The sequence below is a fragment of the Bidens hawaiensis genome, unplaced genomic scaffold (genome assembly GCF_021521415.1).
Source record: "Bidens hawaiensis isolate Kalapana, Puna unplaced genomic scaffold, B.hawaiensis_p1.1 tig00006068_1, whole genome shotgun sequence".
Classification (NCBI taxonomy): Eukaryota; Viridiplantae; Streptophyta; class Magnoliopsida; order Asterales; family Asteraceae; genus Bidens; species Bidens hawaiensis.
Window position 1 is genome coordinate 814,055 of NW_027491401.1, and position 21,676 is coordinate 835,730.

At 41.3% G+C, this 21,676-nt stretch overlaps 1 pseudogene; it reads right to left on the bottom strand.

The window, feature by feature from the left end:
* Nucleotides 1-6,759: 6,759 nt before the first annotated feature.
* On the bottom strand, nt 6,760-8,314 carry LOC143631387 (putative carboxylesterase 1 pseudogene; annotated as a pseudogene).
* Nucleotides 8,315-21,676: the final 13,362 nt, after the last annotated feature.

Here is a 21,676-nt window from a genome sequence, read left to right on the forward strand (position 1 = left end):
AAAAGGCCAAAATAACCCTACGCACCTGTAGGGTCGACAACAGGCCGGTAGCCGCCAAACCCATCACCCAAACCTAACGGATAACCATCCAAGAGGTCAGGCAGATGGGAAGGAGGCAGAGATTGGCTAGAAGCCCCGAACATACCTGCTGAACCGGCCGGGGACGACGTAGTCGCCGGTGCCGGAGGCACGGTTGAAGCCGCCGCGGTAGAGACCATCGGAGATGAACTCACTGGAGGTGAACTCACAACCGTGGCCACCGCTGCGGAGGAGCCCGCGGAAACAATCACCGCCGGCTCAGTGAAGGATTCCGTGAAGATCGCACTAACAGCCGGCGGGGATGATGTTACAGTTGGAACAGTTGCCTCAACGGGATGAGCAACTGAACCAATACTGCAAACAGGCGTAGCCTCCTGGGTCATCGCCTCTGGTAGGTTGACCAAACCTACCGTCATGGGTCCAGAACTGCTCATCCCCGCATCACTTTGGAATGCAGTAGCATCCACGCCTGCATGAAGACAAGATATTAAAAACAATGGCGGAAAGAATTGCGGGTAAGATTAATTTACACTTACGAGTTCTCTTGAGCTTGAAGGTTCTGACAGGCGGGGACGAACCCGATGGAGCCGGCCTCTTCACGCCGGTCACCGTCGTCGCACTGGACTGCCCGGAGGTGATAGCTATCTCAACCTCCGGAACAGTGGTCTTACCTCCACCAGGGTTCCCCGCCGCTTCCTCGCTCTCGGTCTCCGAGTCAGACCGGTTGCCCTGATCGGCGGAGGCAACCTTCGCCTTGCCTTTCCCGCCAGCAGCCTTCTTCTTCCTCGCGAAGAAAGGACCATCTGCGGATTCCTCATCAGAAGATGACAAAATTAGAGGAATTCCAGCAGAGGTTTGAGCATTGAGTGGGCGAGGGTTAAATAATCCCTTACCTGGCCGCGTGGCGCTTAGAATCTCGTGGCCTGGCGGGTAGACCTCCACGAACCTATCCGCCGTTTGCTCAAGGATGGGCAACTCATTCTCGTCGAGAGCACGAGTACCCAGCCGAGCGGGACCACCGCTCTCACGCGGTTGCAGAAGCGACTGCAAATTGTTCCCCTCTGAAAATAAACAGAAAAGCAGTTAGAAGAAAAACCCTAAATCGGCAAAAAGATATGAAGCATACCGTAAGGGATAGAGTTCAAACCGTATTCTAGGACGATGGGAACCTGTGGCGCCTCTGCCCCAGCATCCTTCCATACCCGGCTCATCCCGAGCATCACCATCCCAGACTCCGCAAAGCGGTAAACTGGAGTCTGGATCTGGGAGATCTTGGCGAACCATTCCGCCTCTTAGTAATTGGAGGCGTGAAGGCTAGGGAGCGCCCTCCCGTTCTTAAACGTCATCGCAATGGGGACGACGCGAGCGGAGACATAGAAAAACTCCCGCTTCCAAGAACGAAGACTGCGCTCGGTAGCGCAGATCTTCAAACCCTTGATCCGATTGACCAAGGTATACCAGCCCTGGATGCACCTCCAGGAGTAGAAGGTCATCAGGCGGTCGACGCGGGGCTCAACGCCCAGAATATGGCACACCCATTCAAAATGGCGAACCTTCGCGATCGCCATCGGGTGCACCTCCGTTAGGTGTACACCGTGTCTCTCCAAAACACGGTACACAAACTTCGTCAATGGGAACCTGAGATTCCCATAGATGAAGAATGCAGCATACACCCCTATCTTGCCCTTGGGGGCATCGTACACCGTCTGGTGAGGCTCAGGAAACTCAGGCTCGAAGGGCTCGAGCATGAACTTCCTGACGATGTACTGATAAACGTCGACGGAAAGAGCACACTGGCACTCCCCAGCAGTACTCTTATCGTCCTTGTCAGACGTCGGGTTCTCGATGTACACGTCGAACTCCTAGGCAATAGCCTCAGGATCACGAATGGAAGACATGTTTCGGAGGATGGAAAGAAGAACGATTTCAGGAGAATGCTCGACAAAAGTTGAGTATTCGCCGGAAATCGCTTAGAAGATGAAGTGAAACTGTGAATAGAGATGCATCCTCTCCTCCCTTTATATACTCATCGCAATGAATGCGATGAATTTAATGCGGAGGAAAGATGAAAGCGCAGATGCAATGAAACTATGACACGTGGAAAGAGCACGCTGGCAACAGCTGTTGACATGACGCGTGCCGTAAATTTCTAGGCCACGCGCCCGAAAACTCGCGCCCACGCGCCTGAAAAAGCGTCTTGAATGACCATATACTGCCACGTCGCCATAACTTCCTGCACGTCCTGAAACTGTCAGAAGAAACTGTCGGACCACGTTTCAACAGTTGGGACTGTTCTTATCCTTTCACCAACTCTTCGAATTTCAAAAAGATTCAAAAGTAAGCGGGACTATACCCCTTACCTTGGCAACCAAGTAACTATAAGACGGGTGCGGATACAGTGTCAAGGCAAAACCCTTCACATACTTAGCACCCGCAGGGAATTGAAGCCAGGAATACCTTGGAAGTAAAGTAACTATAAGACGAGTGCGAGTACAGTGTCAAGGCGAAACCCTTCACATACTTAGCACTCCGCAGGGAATTGAAACCAAGAAGGATCTTCTGGGCCATGCTTGCGGAAAGGGATATAACATCCCCGCATAGCGGGAACGTTGAGAACTAGATTGTTGGAAGCTCCAAGTTGGAATTGGTTGTTTAACATAATTGATCACTATGTTTAAAACTACCAAAACCCCGTGGAGAATCTACACAAATGAAACTCAAACGCTCCCGACGTGCGAGGAGGTTACACACCTACCCGCATCATACCCAAAGATCAAGCAGAACAGTGGGAAATTCTGCACGTGACATTAGGAAACCCGCAGGAAGAATCCAAAAGTTCACCTTGCTTAAAGTCCAAAAGTTCACCTCACGTATTAATAATTCATGAGAAGAACATTGGACTGGGGGGACTTGAAGAGGTAGGTCCCAGCAGAGCCCAGTTGGACCCGCAAGACTCACCTCAAAGAGGGACGTCTGCGCAGTTGAACCCGCAAGACTCACCTTCAAGAGGGACGTCTGCGCAAAGACCAACTGGATCCGCATGACCCACCATGCTCAGATACGTGACGTCCTTACGCGTAGTACGCAAGCTGTTCCCGCAGGAAAAACCTCCCAATGGTCGACGTACTCCGCCTGTTCCCGCAGCAACGGATACTAGCAATCAGGGAAGGCTACCCGCGCAGCAAGGCTACACGCACAAGGCACTAACTCTTAAATAATTCAGCAATGTCACCTGAAGAAGGAGTGAGCAAGCCGGGAATACTCCCGCCCAAAGCCGGGAAAACTCCCGCCCAAATGAGCCAGTCCGTACGCTACTGGAGGATCTTTTGTACTATACCTGCCAAGGTATGGACAAAAGATCTGACCAAAGCTGCGACAGCTCACTGACAACAGTACGACGAGCAGCACGCTCTACTACTTAATGTCAATATCAGCCGCTGCCTACCCACCAACCACCAGCATGGCACGTGCGTAGCCCACAGTTGGTAGAACAGGAATACTATTCAGCCGGCTGTACCTGCTTGGAAACCTACCTTCGGCTATAAATACTCCAACACCTTGGAACGGTAGGACATCTTATTATTATATCTTCTCTCTAGCTAATTCTCTTAATATACACCTATATTCAAGAGCAATCTAGTCTGATTCTCACGCCGGAGGGTGGTCACAAGGAGGTACCCCCCCCCCTTCTCAGTGACGAGCTCACGGTGTCTGTTTTGCAGATCATCTGAAGAACAACCATCTTTGCCGGACCTAACCCTCGTGGGAAACATCTACTTAACCCCCAGATTATCCGTAATCTGCCCGGGGTCACTTAGTGTTTCTTCAATATACTTATTACTTTTTTGATATGCACATATGTTAAGGCATTATTGCGTGGCAAAGAAAAAACTTTAATACATAGTGGGGACCGAATGCTAAAGGATATGGATTTAAAATGATAAGAGAAATTTAAACCACAATACGATGTTAAAGAGATGTGGCATTAATTTACCGTGACACTTTAACCTTAGGCTTTAAAACCTATCCACAACAATGGTCATAAAGTACATGTTAATGATACATAATGTTTATAATGAAAGTATACATAAAATTCCACAAAAAGCACATGTTCTATTAGACTATTACTATGATGTTACCAAACCTAATCGAACCGGACCAAATTATATGAAAGGTGTGATAAACATTCAGTCGCCAAAAATTTCCGAAACTCATTAAATTTCTAGGTTGGATACAATGTACATACATTAAAGAACTTCAACTCGATAAATTTTAAAACAACTTATACATAACAATTATCGTCAAATAAAGCATTCATTGGAATGTAAAAATCCTCCATTACCATAGCGGAATTTTTACTTTCCAATGAAATGTTAATCAATTACCAAAAATATCCATATTACTTTCTTCGAAGAATATGCATTTAGCATAATAATTTTTGTTCAAAAACAAAACTAATTACACATATATGTAAACTAAAAACATGAGAAATAATAATGTTTCCTTTGGTTAAATCATTTTTAACTGAAACCCTTATAAATACAATTTAGAAGAAAAGATGGAATACAATAATACATTAACGTACAAAGGTACGTGAATACAATATATTCACGAAATCGATCCATGAAATCACATCCCAACATCTTGGAATCGTCAATACATATCCAATTAATTATTGGTTCAACGAAAAAAAACAGTTTTGGATCGTTAATCGATCAATTTTCTACTTTTTTTTTCATGAAACCTGTTTTTGAGCGTTTGCAGAGCGTTTTAGTTTTTTGGCCGAGCGTTTTAGGTTTGCCTGAGTGTTTTAGAATTTTTTGCGTTTGAACGCTTTTATTTTGCCTTTAAACGTCTCGCCTACCTATCGTACGTTAAGCAGTTATTGTAGAGTAACCTCACCCTATAATTTATTATGTGAACAAACCACCTTTGGGCATGATGTATATATCTCCACACAATTTGTGTGGTCCATAAGTAAATCAAATATTGTCAAGAGATTATATATACACAAAAAAAATATTATAAAATCAAAATCAACTACTCAATGCCTTCAAATAAGAACAAAGTTGACAAATAAAAGATGACCACTATCTATTTTAGTACATCTATGTCTTGCAAAATTGTGGTTTGTTACGTAATCATGTAGATACAACTAGTTATTGTTTTAATCTTTAATCCTAATATTGAATTCAGGATAAGAGTTTGGATGACATCTCTTTTTGATCCAACCATATGTTGTTTTGTCGGGTGATGAAAAACTAGCAATAGGTGGTCTATCGTTGATCTATCACAAATTTTGTCAATAATACTTCAGATAAGATTTTCCTTAAATTCTTTACCCGTACTAGTTTTTTCTACGAACTTTTACTAACACATAGTTTCATTGGTAAAAGTTGTCTGATTTGTATGTTTAACTTTAATACTTGTTTGGTCAAGTTGAGCTCAAAATCGCATACCCGTCCACATTAGCTATGGTTGAATTATCGAGGGGAGAGAACGAAATAGAGTTAGGTTTTGAGATTATGACCAACCGAGTTTCAAATGACATGGTATATGTCTAGATCAAATAAGAGTCAGTGCGTCTTCAAGGTTTTAAGTGCCCAAGACGAGTACTACTTAATGGCTCTTCTATAATTTTTTTCCCAAACCGATTTACTTCATTACTAGGCTCAAGGCTCAGATCCAATAACATTTTATTAGATTGTTTAATGATGATCATGTTTAAGAGGTGAATTTGATGTTTATCACTCTCATTATTTATATGAAAGGTAAATTTTCGGAGTTCAAGATCTACGACAAAGCCATTTTTCTCCTATCTACATACTCGCTCTAGCCTTGCTTCATTGACTTCAACATTTAACTAAGCCCATTATCATTAATACAATTTAACCATCACTTAACCAACTTGATAAACCAAAGTTGACAATGTGTCGTCGCGGTAGGGGTCCTCGCTAAAGGTTTCAATTCTTGTATAATATGAATACCGATGCTTGGAGATGAAAAGAAAAAAAAAATCCTCTATATTAAGCCTATATAAGGTGATGTAGTAATATTACAATAAATCAAGATCAAATTAAGATGGTAATAAGGTATAAATAACTCTTTGAAGTAAACAATAAAGCTTCGTATGAGAGAATTCGAGTCTCGAAGTTGAACTAATCGCTTATGACCCCAGCAGACATGTAATTAAGAAATTAATCTCCTTTGTATTTACAAGTTATGCAACTCCGAACATATCAAATGTTATGTGATTTTTTTAACGGTAGAGATATTATAAAGAAAACCCGCTAGTAATTAAGTAACTAGACAAGACGAGACACATACGAACTCACCCAGAAAAGCGACATCTAAAAACAAATATAAAACAAATATGATCCATCGATACCAAAACCGTTATGTACTCACCCGTAAATGTAGCCCACCCCTGTAAAGCATCAGTTAAAAGAATACTATTTTTTTTCCTTTTCAGTTATTCTCCATATCTTTAAATCCGTAGGGAAGAATTCAATCCATTTACGCAACTGAGTTAGTGAAAAAGGGCATTGAATTTTCCCTCTTGGATCTTTGTATAATTGTATAGCCAATTATTCTTTGATTCTGAAACATTAAATTTCGATGAACCAACATAGTCTAGTCATGAAAAACTCGAGTCAGAATCGAGTGTACTACCTTTAGGAATCGTACCCGAGATAAAAAGCTACTATTTCTTTAGTCGTATTGATTCGTGTCATAGTTTACTAACTTTTTGGATCAGTTTCGCATCACAACCAACCCAAACTATATATGTACATGTTCTTGGTTTCATAAGTTCTAGTATCTTGTTGGTCTTATGGTTATCTCAAGTATGTTATGCTAATCTCATCAATCATATTCTTTGAGTGCACATTAGTATTTCAAAAGCTCATTAGCAACTTATTATAGAAGAAATTGCTCACATGATACATTATTAATTCTTATATTAAGTGGCACCGTACACGAATCGACGAGATACGTGTTCAAACTTTGCTACGAATCGAGTTGATAAACGTACAAATACTATCACGTAACACACGTGCATTTTCGCTTGAAGTATTTGACAAAAAGAACACATGACCCTCCCCTTCGCTCTCCATCACCTCCACTTTTCCTTTCCATCCGCTACTCTCCATCACCTTTTTATAATAAAGCCCACAGACCCTAAGCCTATCCATCTCACCCACACAAAACAAACAAGTATCTTGGAACAACCCAAACGCGACACACGTGGGTCCATTCCCGGATCAAGTGACATGCCATCCAACCTGACTCCAGGCTTATTAGCTAACTTCCACAATCGCTCAAGCAATATTACCAATTCTTTTGGCACGGGTTCAATTAGGGTTTTTCCCAAAACAAATGGGTGGAGTAGAATAAGACCGTTGAGGTTAATATCACTAATCGGGTTTAACCCTAACCGAATAGCCATATGGTGTGCTATGTTGGCTCCTGAACTATCTCCAATAAAAAACATGTTATGAAGGTCTGCATGGTCATTTAACCATGACTCGGGACCATCTTTATTTGCATGGGTAGCCACCCACTGGATTGCTTCCCATGCATCCTCGTATGCAGTTGGTAAAAGATACTCAGGTGCCAACCTGTAGTTAACTGACACGATAACTACATTGGATTCTTTTGTGATTAAGTTAAGTGTCGGGTGGAAGGTGGGAGAGGCGGCGGATTCTGTTAAGAACCCGCCGCCGTGATAGTAAATAAGAGTTGGGAGTTTGTGATTGGTGGATAGGGTTTTGGGGATGTAGATTCTTACAAAAACTTTGGATTTATGTGAGGTGACGACGTCTTTAGATAAGACGCCGGTGACGGGGTGAGTTCCAGCAGGGACGGTGTCAGTTCCGACGAGTCTTTCACATGAGCCATCTTTGTGCATTCGGACTACTAGCAACCAACCTACTTCATGGGATATAACTTGTTGGGAAGTTGACATTTTTGTGAGCACGAAATGATTTTGAGAATTATTAACTCATTGGTTGGCTATATAACATGACTACATGAGTTATGAGTAGTTGAAAGTTTTGACTTGGCAATTTTGTATATAATAATAAGGTTTGGGTTATAAATTGGTTGTGTTCACTTTAACATGTTTAGTAAAATGGTTCGTGTTTGGTTGGACATGTTAAGCTATTTAAATAAAATAATTTGGTGTGTACGTCAATATGTTTAATTAAACATATGTGGGTCTGTTAACCCGTTTAACTCATGTTTTACAACCCATCAACCCGAATAAATTGTTATCAACTCACAATATATTGCTCATATTAACATAAAATACATAGATCCGAACATGACACATTTTTAACTAGTCCAACAAGACAAAAACAAGTATATGAGCTGTGTTAGGATTAAATAATTCAACATGTTAACTCAGGTCTATCAACCCGTCAATCCAGCCCGAATTACCTATTACAGTTATAATGTTTTGTGTAAGTATCAATTGAAATTTATGCTTTAGAAAAGCAAAACTAAAGTTGATATTTATAATGTGAATTAATATGCTAGCTTTCCTAACTCTTTATCTAGAGCTAGCTAGGGTGGTGATAAAATTATCGACGAATATTCAATTGAACTATTAAGGAAAAAAAATAAGTTTAATTTTTAAATAAGTAAACTGCAGTTTTTGTTCATGCGGTTTATTTAAATATGTCGATTTAGTCTAATAGTTTAAATTTGTGATTTTCATTCATATGGTTTCATTTCACTTACAATTAAACCCGAATTCGTTAACCTTGTTAAGTCTGATCGTTTCTCCCCAAATAAACATAAGTCTTAATTCGCAAGCCCCCTCACGTGAGGGGCTAGGGTGTATTCGGAGGAAAATAAGGACAGAGTTGCCCCTCACGTGAAGGGCACGCAGATGGGTTTTACTACCAGACTTAACGGGATTAGTGAATTCGGGTTTAATTGCAAGTGAAATGAAATCACAAAGACGAAAATCGCAAATTTGAAACTATTAGACTAAAACAACAAATTTGGACAAACCGCGGGGACGAAAACCGTAGTTCACTCTTTCTAAAAAAAATGGTATATGCTATTTAGAAATTTTTGTAACATTACATTTCTAGTTGAACCAATCTCGAAAATCATTCATCGTATGTGTGGAGCTAAATTTCCACGTAAAGGTGCGACGACACTGCTACTAGATGATAGAGGTGCACAAAATACCTTGTTCCAAACCCGAGTAGGAATCGGTTCTTGCCAGTTAACCCACGGGTATGACCTGGGATTGGGTTTCTTCCCATACTTGTACTTGGAATGGGACACGCCGGAACAACTTCTAACTTTACCCGGTCAAAACCCGACCTGACCCTACCCGAAACCCAAAAAAACACGGTAAAATACCCAACTATACCCGGAACCGGGTTCCTATCCGACCCGGTTTTAACTTTTGTTGACCTTACTCGGAACCGGGTTCCTATCCGACCCGGTTTTAACTTTTGTTGACCTTACTCGGAACCGGTTCCTATCTGATTCCGATTCCTACAAAATGCCCGGTTTGTGCACCTCTGCCAAACGAGCTTATAGTTTGGGCTTTTGTTTCTTAAACGGGCTTAGTGTCTGGGCTTGAGTCCAAATATCATTATTTTTCTCTCTTTTGTCACCCAATGGGCATGTCCGAATTAATCTATTATGTTATAATGTGGGCTTGGTGTATGAGGATGTAACTCATGTAAGTGGCTTTTTTTTTTTACATTTCGAAAGAAAAAAAAAGTGGTTTCAATGAAACACACATGAAACTATGGAAAAAAAACTGAGCACGACGGCCATATCCGAAACTGGACGGATATGTGATTGGATGATGCTGGCTCGATTACCTAAAGCTACATACTCGTTTATCCGAAACATATACCGGGAAATTTTTTAATTTTAGTAGGTTCATAAAAAATACTTTTTTTTTCATACGTGATATATAGTTATATTGATTTCTATCTACAATTAGAATAGAATTATATTTTTATCTAGGCAAAGTCCAAACACATTGAGATGTAAAACATGAAATTGATTATGACAAGTCACATTTATGATTTACCACTATTGTATGTTCAATTTAAATAATAAATCTTATTATAGCTTTTTCTATGATTTAAATGCCTGAAACACGTCTCACAATATAAAACACGAATTAGGTATTTAAGATGTCACAAACATTTCTTTTGATAAAAAACGATATAAGTCATAAACCTAATTCACATAAAATTCCAACAAAGGAAGATAGAAAAAATATATAAACTATATATCTATACAAGGGCCCATTATCTCTCATTTTTATTCGTTTAAAAATTCAGAAATCACCATAAAAGTCGAAAAGCCACTTCATGTGGCGTGTTCGTTTTTATACGTGGACCTGTTGAAGATGCTCTAAATGTCATGAAAGTGTTTAAAATATTCAGAATTATATGTACCCGCGAGACTCGTATAATAACAAAATTAAATTGTTTTATGATCAATGTTATATGGTTTGACTTCCATTTGATACGGTCAACTCTATTTGTACCTTGCAACTAGTAGTCAAGTAGGCTAGACATGGAGGACCATTACCTCACATGGTTACATGCTCCAACTAGCCCTAAAGTTTGACCAAACTTATTCCTCGTGTTCCCACTTTAATTCAATCCACACCATTCCTCAAGATGGCTTTAAGTTGCATTAATATTTTTTTTATTTTATTTTACTTTTGTTTTAACCATAAATGTCGGACAAACGGGTTACCCTGACAAATAGCTCATACAGGCCGTCCCAAAAATCATTAAAAAATTTTAGTTCTAAAGCAAAAAAATTAGCCACTACTTGAAAAAGGGTTTTTTAATGAGTTAAAACAATTAAGTTTTTAAATGTGCATATTTAATTGAGTAATTGAGTTTAAACATTACTAATAAATATTTTTTTCAATTATATTAACAAAATTACGGGTCTACTGATCAGGCTTGGAGCCATCCCCCCGCCCCTCAAGCCACCTTTGAACTCACCATTCTACCCGAAAAAAAACATAATGTGGCGATCATGTCCACCCGTAACTTAGAAAACTCACTCGCTCAACCCGAAACAAATTTCTTCAGGTTAGAATGAATCTACAACCTCTGATAACAAAAGTAATTGAGTCACCACTATACCAATTGGCCTTTGGTTTGCACGCATGTTATTATTATTTTTTTGGAACAACGATTTTCTTTTTGTATTTAGACCACCACACTCTTCAATTTTGAGAGCCTCATTATCCCACTCTGATCAGACTATGTTTTCTTAACAGGACCCACACAGACTTCTGACTTCAGAGCCGGCTATCAATTGACAATCGTTGTGTCGCCACAAAAGCATGATTAGTTGGCGTAACACGCAGTTGGATGAAAACCCGGGTGGGCTCGGGATCCGAACCTGCAACCTCGCAAGGCATAGCTTAAATCATATATTGTCAATATCCACCCAATTTAATGTAAATAAGGATCGAACTCGAAACATGAATAACCCAAGTCTTTCTATCACCAGGTGACACGTGAGGATACCCATGTTATATGTTATATTTATTTATTATATTTTTGTCTACTAGATTAACTTTGTAATCAAGATCTATGTATGATATTGGTCCCCACTGAAAGTAGCTTTCAATAAGTACGGTTGATCACCGGTTCATCTAACGGTTGTAAATATTCTTAGCCGGCAACACACCCGACGAAGAAGATTTGTCGAATCCAAATTTCCAAAACTACCCTTGTTTTTAGTTGACTTGTCATAAATACCCTTTTATCATACATTGCTTATAAGTTGGCAAAACAAATTAAAGGGCTATTCATGGTGTCATATAACTTTTTTTATAACGCGAATTTTGGTTATTTGAAAGACTTAATCCAAAACCTCTTAACTTATTGGTGTTTTTAATAGTTTTGTCTTTATCAATAAACCATCAATCTTGTTGGCTTATGGTGAGATAGCTTTTAACCTTTTATTTTATTATTTTTTTCCGTGTTTAAAAATAGTTTTATAAAACACAATATAATATACAGTGGCGAAGTATAGGGGGAACCAAGGGTGACCCGGCCCTCTATTTTATTTGCACAGTGGTGTAAACTTACATGTTTTTCACCCGAAATTTGTTACAAGTAGTGTAAATTTAGCTGTTTCGGTCGAAAATTTGAGCGCCCCCCCCCCTTCTCGTTTATGCTTTTTTTTAATACATTTTAAGTTCTCCGGTGTCTTAGTCCAAATTTCGCCTGTTTTATTATACATATTTGAAAATTAGTTGGAAAATGTGGATGATGATAAATTGCATAATTAATACTCTCAAACATAAGAGAACTGCTTTTAGCTATCTAAGTGACGTGACACTAACGTAGAGGAGAAAGATTATACATAATAGCTTTTCAAATAACGAAATTCAGATCCATAGACGAAGATCATTAGAGTTGGTTTGGGGGGGGGGGGACACAGGATTGAAGTGACGAGAGAGACATGGTGATGTGATCGTGTTTTTAGCCATGCAATGCAAAAATTCTCCCGTTGGGATGCCCTTACAAAGTAAACCAACTGAACGAAAACAAATTGGTCATGTGCTATGCGGTATTCGATTAAATCTTGAGGCATGGTTTTTTATATAAGTTGTAATTCTAATTTTGAAGTGAGATGTCGGTCATTTAGTTTGTGTCCAATTCATAAACTAACAACATATCCATGTTGCTTTTAAACACGGCTAGACTTTAGTACACAATTTTGTTTTTGTTCTTGTTACATATTTTTCATATCAGATGCCTCTTTTTTCTTCTTACTAGTCTTTTTGAAAACACCCTCTGTGACACCCGGTAAATTCCCAATCCCTTAAACCAAGTAATCAACCTAAATATTAGGTAATTATGTTATATGCGCCTTGCGCGAGCGCGCCATGTTAGAACCAGCGCGTGCATTTGTTATGTGCGCCCTGCGCGAGCGCGCCATGTTAGAACCAGCGCGTGCATTTGTTATGTGCGCCCTGCGCGAGCGCGCCATGTTAAGAACCAGCGTGGGCATATGTTATATGCGCCATGCGCGAATGTTTTGGCTTTATGTTTTCATGTAACTTAACGTTATGTTGTCTAATGGGTTGGCCATCCCGCATGATGCTAAGGCGGGTGCATCCTAAATCGTTTATGCGCGTGCGGAAGGGAACTAACCTCCCCGCATGGCGGGAACATTGAGAGCTAGTTTGTCTGAAGCTCCAAGATGGAATTGACTTCAACATGACTGATCACTATGTTGAAATACCAAGACCACCTGGAGAATCTACAAATGAAACTCAATGTCCCTAACTGCGAGAAGGTTACGCACCTACCCGCAGCAAAGAAATGTCCTTCACGCAGAAAGCTATGCGCACAAAGTGATACGCACGGAACACTTAGTCTATTCTCCAGACGTAAGGAGATTACTCCCGCCCAAAAGGAAACAGTAGTGTGTTTCAGAAATTTTCCACTTTTTACTGAACACTGACAAAAGTACCTGAAAAAGCACACTGTAACATGAAAGGTCAACTGTCAGCCACCCTATTCTCACCAACCCCAGACATGCATGTCCTGACCAAATCAAATCAAAATCTTTTATCCACTACTCCACTTTTAAATAAATAATAATAATTTCCATACTTTATCATCATTACCCCTAGATATGAAAAGATTACAATCCCCTAAAGCAAGGGATTGTGTTCCCTTGAGTTTGCCTATAAATATGCAACCTAAATTATCACCCAAAACACACTTCAAAGAACTGCAAACTTGCACTAATCCTCTCCCAAGCATCCGTTGTTTTCATTTCCGATCCTGTTACTAGGTAAGCCGAGAATATAACCTTGAGATCTACTTTCCAACCCTTATATTCTCCTATTTCTTGATCTTAATATATATACTTCTTGTTATTTAATCGTATTCTAGACCTTCGATTCCGAGGCCAACACCAAGAAAACCCAAATCTCGATTAATCCCTTAACAAGAACCACAGGTGAGTCTCACAGCCCCTATTTTCACTGTTTTCACTATTTTTAAACTGTTTTCGGGGCGAGGGACACGTACTTAAATAATGTTTTATCATGGTATACTTACAAGCTATGCAAGCGATTATGTGTTTAAGTTATGTTTCATGATGAGCAATGCAAACGGTTATTTAAGGTTTTCGATGTATGTGCGCTAGAACTCGAGTAAGTGATCACTTTACCATTGGAACTCTAAGGGTAGGGACTGCTGGTTTGATCCACCCACTCGTAGGGGTCGCACCTCTTTGCATGGACGAGTGCCTAGTATGGTCATGGGGCAGTACTATGGGTTTGAGCCCGCTCGTAGGGGTCGCACCTCTTTGCATGGACGAGCGCCTTGTTTTCCGGCACAACGTCCGCGCGTAACCCGCGGGACGGAATTATTGATTAGCTCGTAGTGGCAGCGCCACTTTGCATGGACGAGCACATTTTCCTGAAACGTTCGCGCGTAACCCGCGGGACGGTATTACTTATTTTAGCTCGTAGTGGCAGCGCCACTTTGCATAGACGAGCACAGTTCCCAGAAATGTTCGCGCGTAAACCGCGGAACGATTTTTATCAGATTATGTTCAGAACTATGTTTTACTAAGCATGTGTTTCAATGATGCTATTATGTTTATGACGCGATACGATTTATCAAGTTACTAAAACTTGTGAACTCACTCAGCTTATACTGATTCAAATATTTTTACGTGTCTTTCAGGAGATAACTAGGTAACGCATGGAGTCACACTTAGAGCACCTCACGCTGAACATCTAAAACTAGCTTTTTGGAAGATTTTAGTTCTATCCCTTCGATGCGCGTGGTTGTTCCCGCCGCGCAAGGGGATATGGCGTGGAAATCTTCAACAGTTTTTATACTTGGATGTTTTTATGTAATTTTTAAACAATGTAATGTATTTGTATTAAACATTTCATGCGCAATGAAAATCTTTGAATGTTTGCAATGGCCCGTGCTTAATTATCAATCCCCACTCGCGCGCGCCCGGCTGTTTCCGCCGCTCAGGGCCGGGTGTGACACCCTCTCAAGTTGAAACATTTTATTAAATATCGGGTTGCTGTTATTAGTTGTGGATAGGGTTGTTACTTTTAACCAAAAACCGAAACTCAACCCAAGAAAATCCGAACTAACTCGACCCAAAAAACCCTAACCAAAGTTTCTCGGGTTGGTTCTTAGGTTTGATTTATGGGTTTGGGTTAACCCGAATAAGCTTTTAGTTGTAAAACCAAATATATTTTTAGGAATAATAGGCTATGTTTTAACCATTAAAGTTATCAGAATCTGACAATAATCGACAGTTTTCATTTAACTTATTATGGATAGACTGTTTGTTGTTAATTTATGTTTTCCGTTTATGACTAATAGCAACAGCAATCGAATCAAGTCAAACCTTATTGAAGAGATTATGGTTGGAGTTTGTTTTACTATTCTTTTGAATTGTTTTTTCATGTTATGTTGGTTTATTATCTGGTTATTTACATTATGAGCAAAGAAAAGTATGTTGTTTGAATTTTAGCATCGTGTTTTTTTTCTAAGATACTCAAACACGATTAATCCAACTCGAATAACCCGTAAGAAATTTGAGTTGAACTTTCAGTTAATATTTAAAATTTTAAAACCCGAATAACCCGACCGAAAAATAAACCCAGAGAACACACCTAGCAGTGGATTTAAGTTTACTTTAATGGGAATGTTCTAGTTAAAAAAACATTTATAGTAGAGAAAAACTCATTAAAATAACTTGTTTTGATTTTTATAATGTAAAATAAAAGCCTAAAAGTCATTAATTAGAAGTAATAATGTTTGACCACTATTTCAATAGTGTAGTTCAAACTAATTTTTTTTCAAACGTTCAACTCAGTTTTGCTATAATATTTATTTCTAATTGACCAAGAAGCTAGGAGACCTAATATGACTATAATTATTTTCCCAAAAATCTCTCAAAATATTAGGTAGCGTTTGTTATGCAGGAATGACAAGAGGAATGAAATGATTTATTACATGGGAATGAAAAATGTGGTGTTTGGTTGCTCAATGGAATGGAATCATTTATTACACATGGAATCTCATTCCATCAAAACCATTCATTCCCACCCCCCTTCTTCTTTTTCATTCCATTCCTCATTCACCCTATTTTCTCAACACCACTACCACCTAACAACAACAACCACCACTACCATCGCCACCACCACCACCTGACTGCCACCGTCGCTACCATCACCGCCGTCGTCGTCGCCACCGTCACCGCCACCACCACCACCACCTTACCACCAGCGCTACCACCGCCACCTGACCATAATCGTCACCACCCACTGTCGCTGCCTAACCAACAGCTCCGTCGCCGCCACCCTAGCATCGCCATCGCTACCAATCCCACCCCCGCCACCCCACCGCCACCACCACCACCATTTTCATCGCCGGAGCTACCACCACCACCGTCGCCATTTCAGTTTTTTCCTTTTTTAAAAAAAAATAAATATATTTTGAGATAGGAATGTTTTTATTATTTCTATTTCGGTCATACAATTTTTTTATACCAAACAACATAAAATAATTATTCATTTAATTCCTATAGATTAACCAAACAAGACAAAGGAATGGTAATGATCCATTTCATTTCATTATTCATTCAATTACTTTTCTCATTTCATTCTCTCTTCGTTCCATTACCTCCAACCAAACACACCCTTATAGTTTAAACATGAATATTAAAACACTTAATATATTCAAATTATTTACGAAAATAATTGTTTAAATCTTGGCATACCCTTAGTCTTGCCATTTCATATGGTTCTAGCTTTGATCAAAGAAGTAAAAGTCTAATAGATCATATCTAATCTGCTTATCTTAAATTAGTGTTATTCCGTCTCTACATCTCCTCTCCACGGTGAGGTTTCTACGGCTCTTATCAGCATCGTTGTCTAATCTGTCCATTGTTTACATGGCAAAATATCTCAATCTTTCATCCCTGATCTTATGTGATATAAAAACATCCCTAATTTTACCCAAAAACCTTATCTCTTATCAGGTATAACCTTGTAAGTCCATATGTGTACCGCATCATTATCATCGACATAGCCTCCGACTTACTCATATGAGTTTGATTTCCCTATAAAATTTTCAATAAAGATTTTTTTTTATTAACTTCTTTTGATTTTCATTATGAAAAATAAAACCTTAAAAGTCATTACTTACTACAAAGCTTAATCACTGTTTCAGCCATATATAAGTTCAAACAAATCACTTTCACACCTTCAAATCACTTTCTGAAGAGGTAGGTCCCAGCAGAGCCTAGTTGGACCCGCAAGACTCACCTTGAAGAGGGACGTCTGCGCAGAAACCAACTGGATCCGCAGGACCAACCATGCTCAGAGACGTGACGTCCTTACGCGCAGTACGCAAGCTGGTCCCGCAGGAAATGCCTCCCGATGGTGAAGGACTCCGCCTGTCCCCGCAGCCTCGGATACAAGCCATCAGGGAAGGCCACCCGCGCAGCAGGGCTACACGCACAAGGCACTTAGCTCTCACTCAGTGTCACCTGAAGGAATGAGCGAAGCCGGGAACTATCCCGCACAAGGGCGGGAGGGGGAATACTCCCGCCCAAATAAGCCAGTCCGTACGATACAGGAAGATCTTCTGTACTGTACCTGACGAGGTATGGGAAAAAGATCTGACTAAAGATACGACAGCTTATTGACAACAGTATGGCAAGCAGCATGCTCCTGCACTGTATGTCACTATTAGCCGCTGCCTACTCACCAACTACTGCCATACCACGTGCGTAGCCGTCAGTTGGTGGAACAGGAATAGTATACAGCAGGCCTGATCGCTGTCAGCCGCTACCTACCCACCAACTACTAGCAGGGCACGTGCGTAGGCTACTGTTGGTGGAACAGGAACACTGTTGCAGCCGGCCATACCTCTTTGGAAACCTACCTTCGGCTATAAATACCACAAATGGTATGACCATCTCATCTTATCATATCTTACTACATTATCATCATATTATACCTGATATCTGCTCTAGCAATCTCTTAATATACTTTTATATTTAAAGAGCAATCTAGTCTGATTCTCACGCCGGAGGGTGGTCACAAGGAGGAACCCCCCCTTCTCAGTGACGAGCTCACGGTGTCTGTTTTGCAGGTTATCAGAAGAACCATCTTCCAAGGGTCTAACCCCTCGTGGGAAACATCTCTCCAACCCCCAGGTTACCAGTAATCTGTCCGGGGTCTGGTTAGTGTTTCTTCATTGGCGCCATCCGTGCATAAAGCTAGAACTTTATCTCTCCAGTTTTTTCAAACTTTCTACAGAAGATGGTTAGAGAAATGCCGGTAACCACAACCCCAGCTACTGGGGTGAACACCAGTAACACAGTTTTTACAAACACTACCCCGGTTACCCAAGCCGGGGCAAGTGAAGTAAATTTTACGAACACTACCCCAGTTACTCAGGCTGGGGCAAGTGCAGTAAATGACCGCCTACTGGGATCCACTGATACCCAGGTTGAGAAACGAAGACTCCCCCGCCAAACTCTCGATGAAGTCAAGGCATGGGCGGAGGCACGACAAAAGGAATTCCAGGCTGAGTTGGACGAACGCCTGCGTTCCGTCCAACAGGCTGACGAATTCGAAGATTACTTGGATGACTCGGAGGAATCCGACTCCGACGCGAACCCTCGCCATAGGGAAAAAGGGAAGCGTAAGGAAATGGAATCCCAACCGAAAAGGCATTTTGGACAAGCCTTCAAACCAAAAAGCACAGGTGGAAGTCCACGAGACTTCTCCAAAACGTTCAGACCAAACATTGCAAATGCAGGAACGTCCAAGTTTGCAAGGGACATTGCCGAAGCAATCGCCCCAAAGAGTGCCAAACAAATGCCTAACATAGGCACATATGACGGTATATCTGATCCAGACGATCATTTGAACAGGTTCATAGTGGGGGCAACCGTCAGCAATTGGACGGAACCCACCTGGTGCTACATGTTCCAAATGACGCTTGTTGGGGCTGCTAGAGCTTGGTTTGATCGTCTACCGGTCAACCACATCTACGACTGGGCAGACTTCCAGCAGAAGTTTAGCCAACACTTCAGCCAGCAACGGAAGTATACCGAGGAGCAATGGACAATCCTCAAATGCATACGAGAAGAAGATGAATCCCTGCCAAACTTCATCACTCGCTTCAACTCAAAGAAGCTAAGTTTGGGCAATATCAGCGAAGATCTTGTTCGCGCTGCCTTCATCCAGGGCGCGCACGACCCAGAGCTCATCCGCACCCTAACGGGTAAAGATGGCATGCCATCCACATGGGATGCCATCATGACAGCAGCAAAACGCTACGCGGAAACGGAGAAGCAACTGGGTAGAGATCTCCCCCAGAGCACAAACCTCTACACTCAGAAAACGAGAGAAGACAACGTCCTCACCGCCCGATTAAACAAAAAGCGGAAGCTAGGCATTTGGCAGTCAAGGGTAAACTTTGACACCTCATCCGGCTTGCAACATCGATTGGGCGGAAGGGATAATGTACATCCGCACCGGAACTCCAGATGGACGCCACTCACCAAGAGCGTCACTGAGATATTCGCTACTGAAGAGCTCCCGTGGCCAAAGCCTCCAATAATCCGACATCGTCACGATGCTGATCGGAGCAAATACTGTGACTTTCACAAGACAAAAGGCCACAACACTGAAGAATGCACAGACGTAAAAGACATGGTTGAAGCATTCGTCAGAGATGGGACGCTCGCGCACCTCGTGGCGCAATAAAGGCTGAGCAGGCGGGTGCGTGTAGAACCCCAGCTGGGGAAAACACGAATCAAAATTCCAGCTTCAATATCGAGACTACATGCTGCGTAAAGAACGAGATCCGGAACCAGGTGCGTATCGGCTCGATGGCACTCCCATCCCAACATCATGGAAGGGAGCTCATTTACACAATTTGCATGTAAATCAATTCCAATTTGTAAAGAAAAGGCCAAGAGCCACTTCTAATGGAAATGATTTTCTTTAAGAACATCGAAGCTGATGATTTTACATTTATACTTTTCTGAACACTAATATGCCGGTTTTCACCGCATAATTACGTGAAGTCATTACATGGGAAGGCGGTCCTACCCGCACGAACCTAATAACGTGACAAACCTTCACGCAGGTCAGTTGAAGGGGAAAAAGTTCAATTATCACATTAAATGAAAGTGCCGGTCTATCCGCATGAATCATTAAAGGAAACTGAACAAAAACCTATCAACAACCGCGCGTCGAACGGTTAAACTATGCAACACTGGTGACGGCACACGTTACGTGAAGTCGTTGCGTGGGAAGGCGGTCCTACCCGCACGAACCCAATAACGTGGCAAACCTTCACGCAGGTCAGTTGAAGGGGAAGAGTTCAATTATCCCATTAAATGAAAGTGCCGGTCTATCCGCATGAACCATTAAAGGAAACTGAACACTAACCAATTGACAACCGCTCGTCGAACGGTTCAAAACAATTCTCAAAAAGGATGAGGAAAACCTACACGCAGGTCAGATAAGGGTAAAGTTTTACCATCCTACTAAGTGCAAGTGACGGTTCTACCCGCACAATCACGAAACAGGAAGCAAAACTTCACACCTATTATCAACCACGTTCAAAGGTTAACTTATCCTCAAAGGATGAGGAAAACCTACACGCAGGTCAGATAAGGGTAAAGTTTTGCCATCCTAAGTGCAAGTGACGGGTCTACCCGCACAATCACGAAAGAGGAAGCAAAACTTCACACCTATTATCAACCACGTTCAAAGGTTAACTTATCCTCAAAGGATGAGGAAAACCTACACGCAGGTCAGATGAAGGTTAAAGTTTAGCCATCCTACTAAGTGCAAGTGACGGTTCTACCCGCACAATCACGAAAGAGGAAGCAAAACTTTAACCCATTATCAACCACGTTCAACAGGTTAACTTATTCTAAACACTTGGAAAATTGCTAATTTAAACTAAGTATGCAAGTCATAAGTTTATAAAGCAAGGAACCCAAAGAAGGAAATAACAATCTTATACGCAAAAAGATTTATATTTCACAAATGAATTATTACAAGAATGGCCGGGTAACTACCCGCCTACGAAAAGAAAAATAAATACATCTGTACAAGACTATCCTAGCAATGGGAAGGGATCTTCGGGATCAAGCCTCAGGGCCGCCTCCACTTGGACCCGCTCCATCAGAACGGGCCGGTTCGAGGAAAGCTTTAAGGAGAGCTAACCCATCATCAGCAGCAGCTACTTGGTTCAGCAGCTACTTGGTTCACCTTCTCCACCACTGGATGCGGGAAGGCAGCATATTGGTTTACTGCTTGGTCATATATGGCTTCAGTGTCAACATTGTACAGAGGGAAGTTGGAAGGCGGGAAGCCTTTCTCAACGAACCCTAGACCAAGCAGGAAGCCAGCCCGTTCCCCATCCTCGTGAGAAGCGTTGAGGGCTGCGCTCATCGCATCGTCGTAGGATGTCTCTGAGAAGACACGATGCACAACCTACAAAGAAAATACAAGTGTCAAACACCTTTTCTATGAACAAAGGAAAGCGTGAAGACGTAAAGCTAAAATACCTGAGGCAACGCTTCTCGAAGA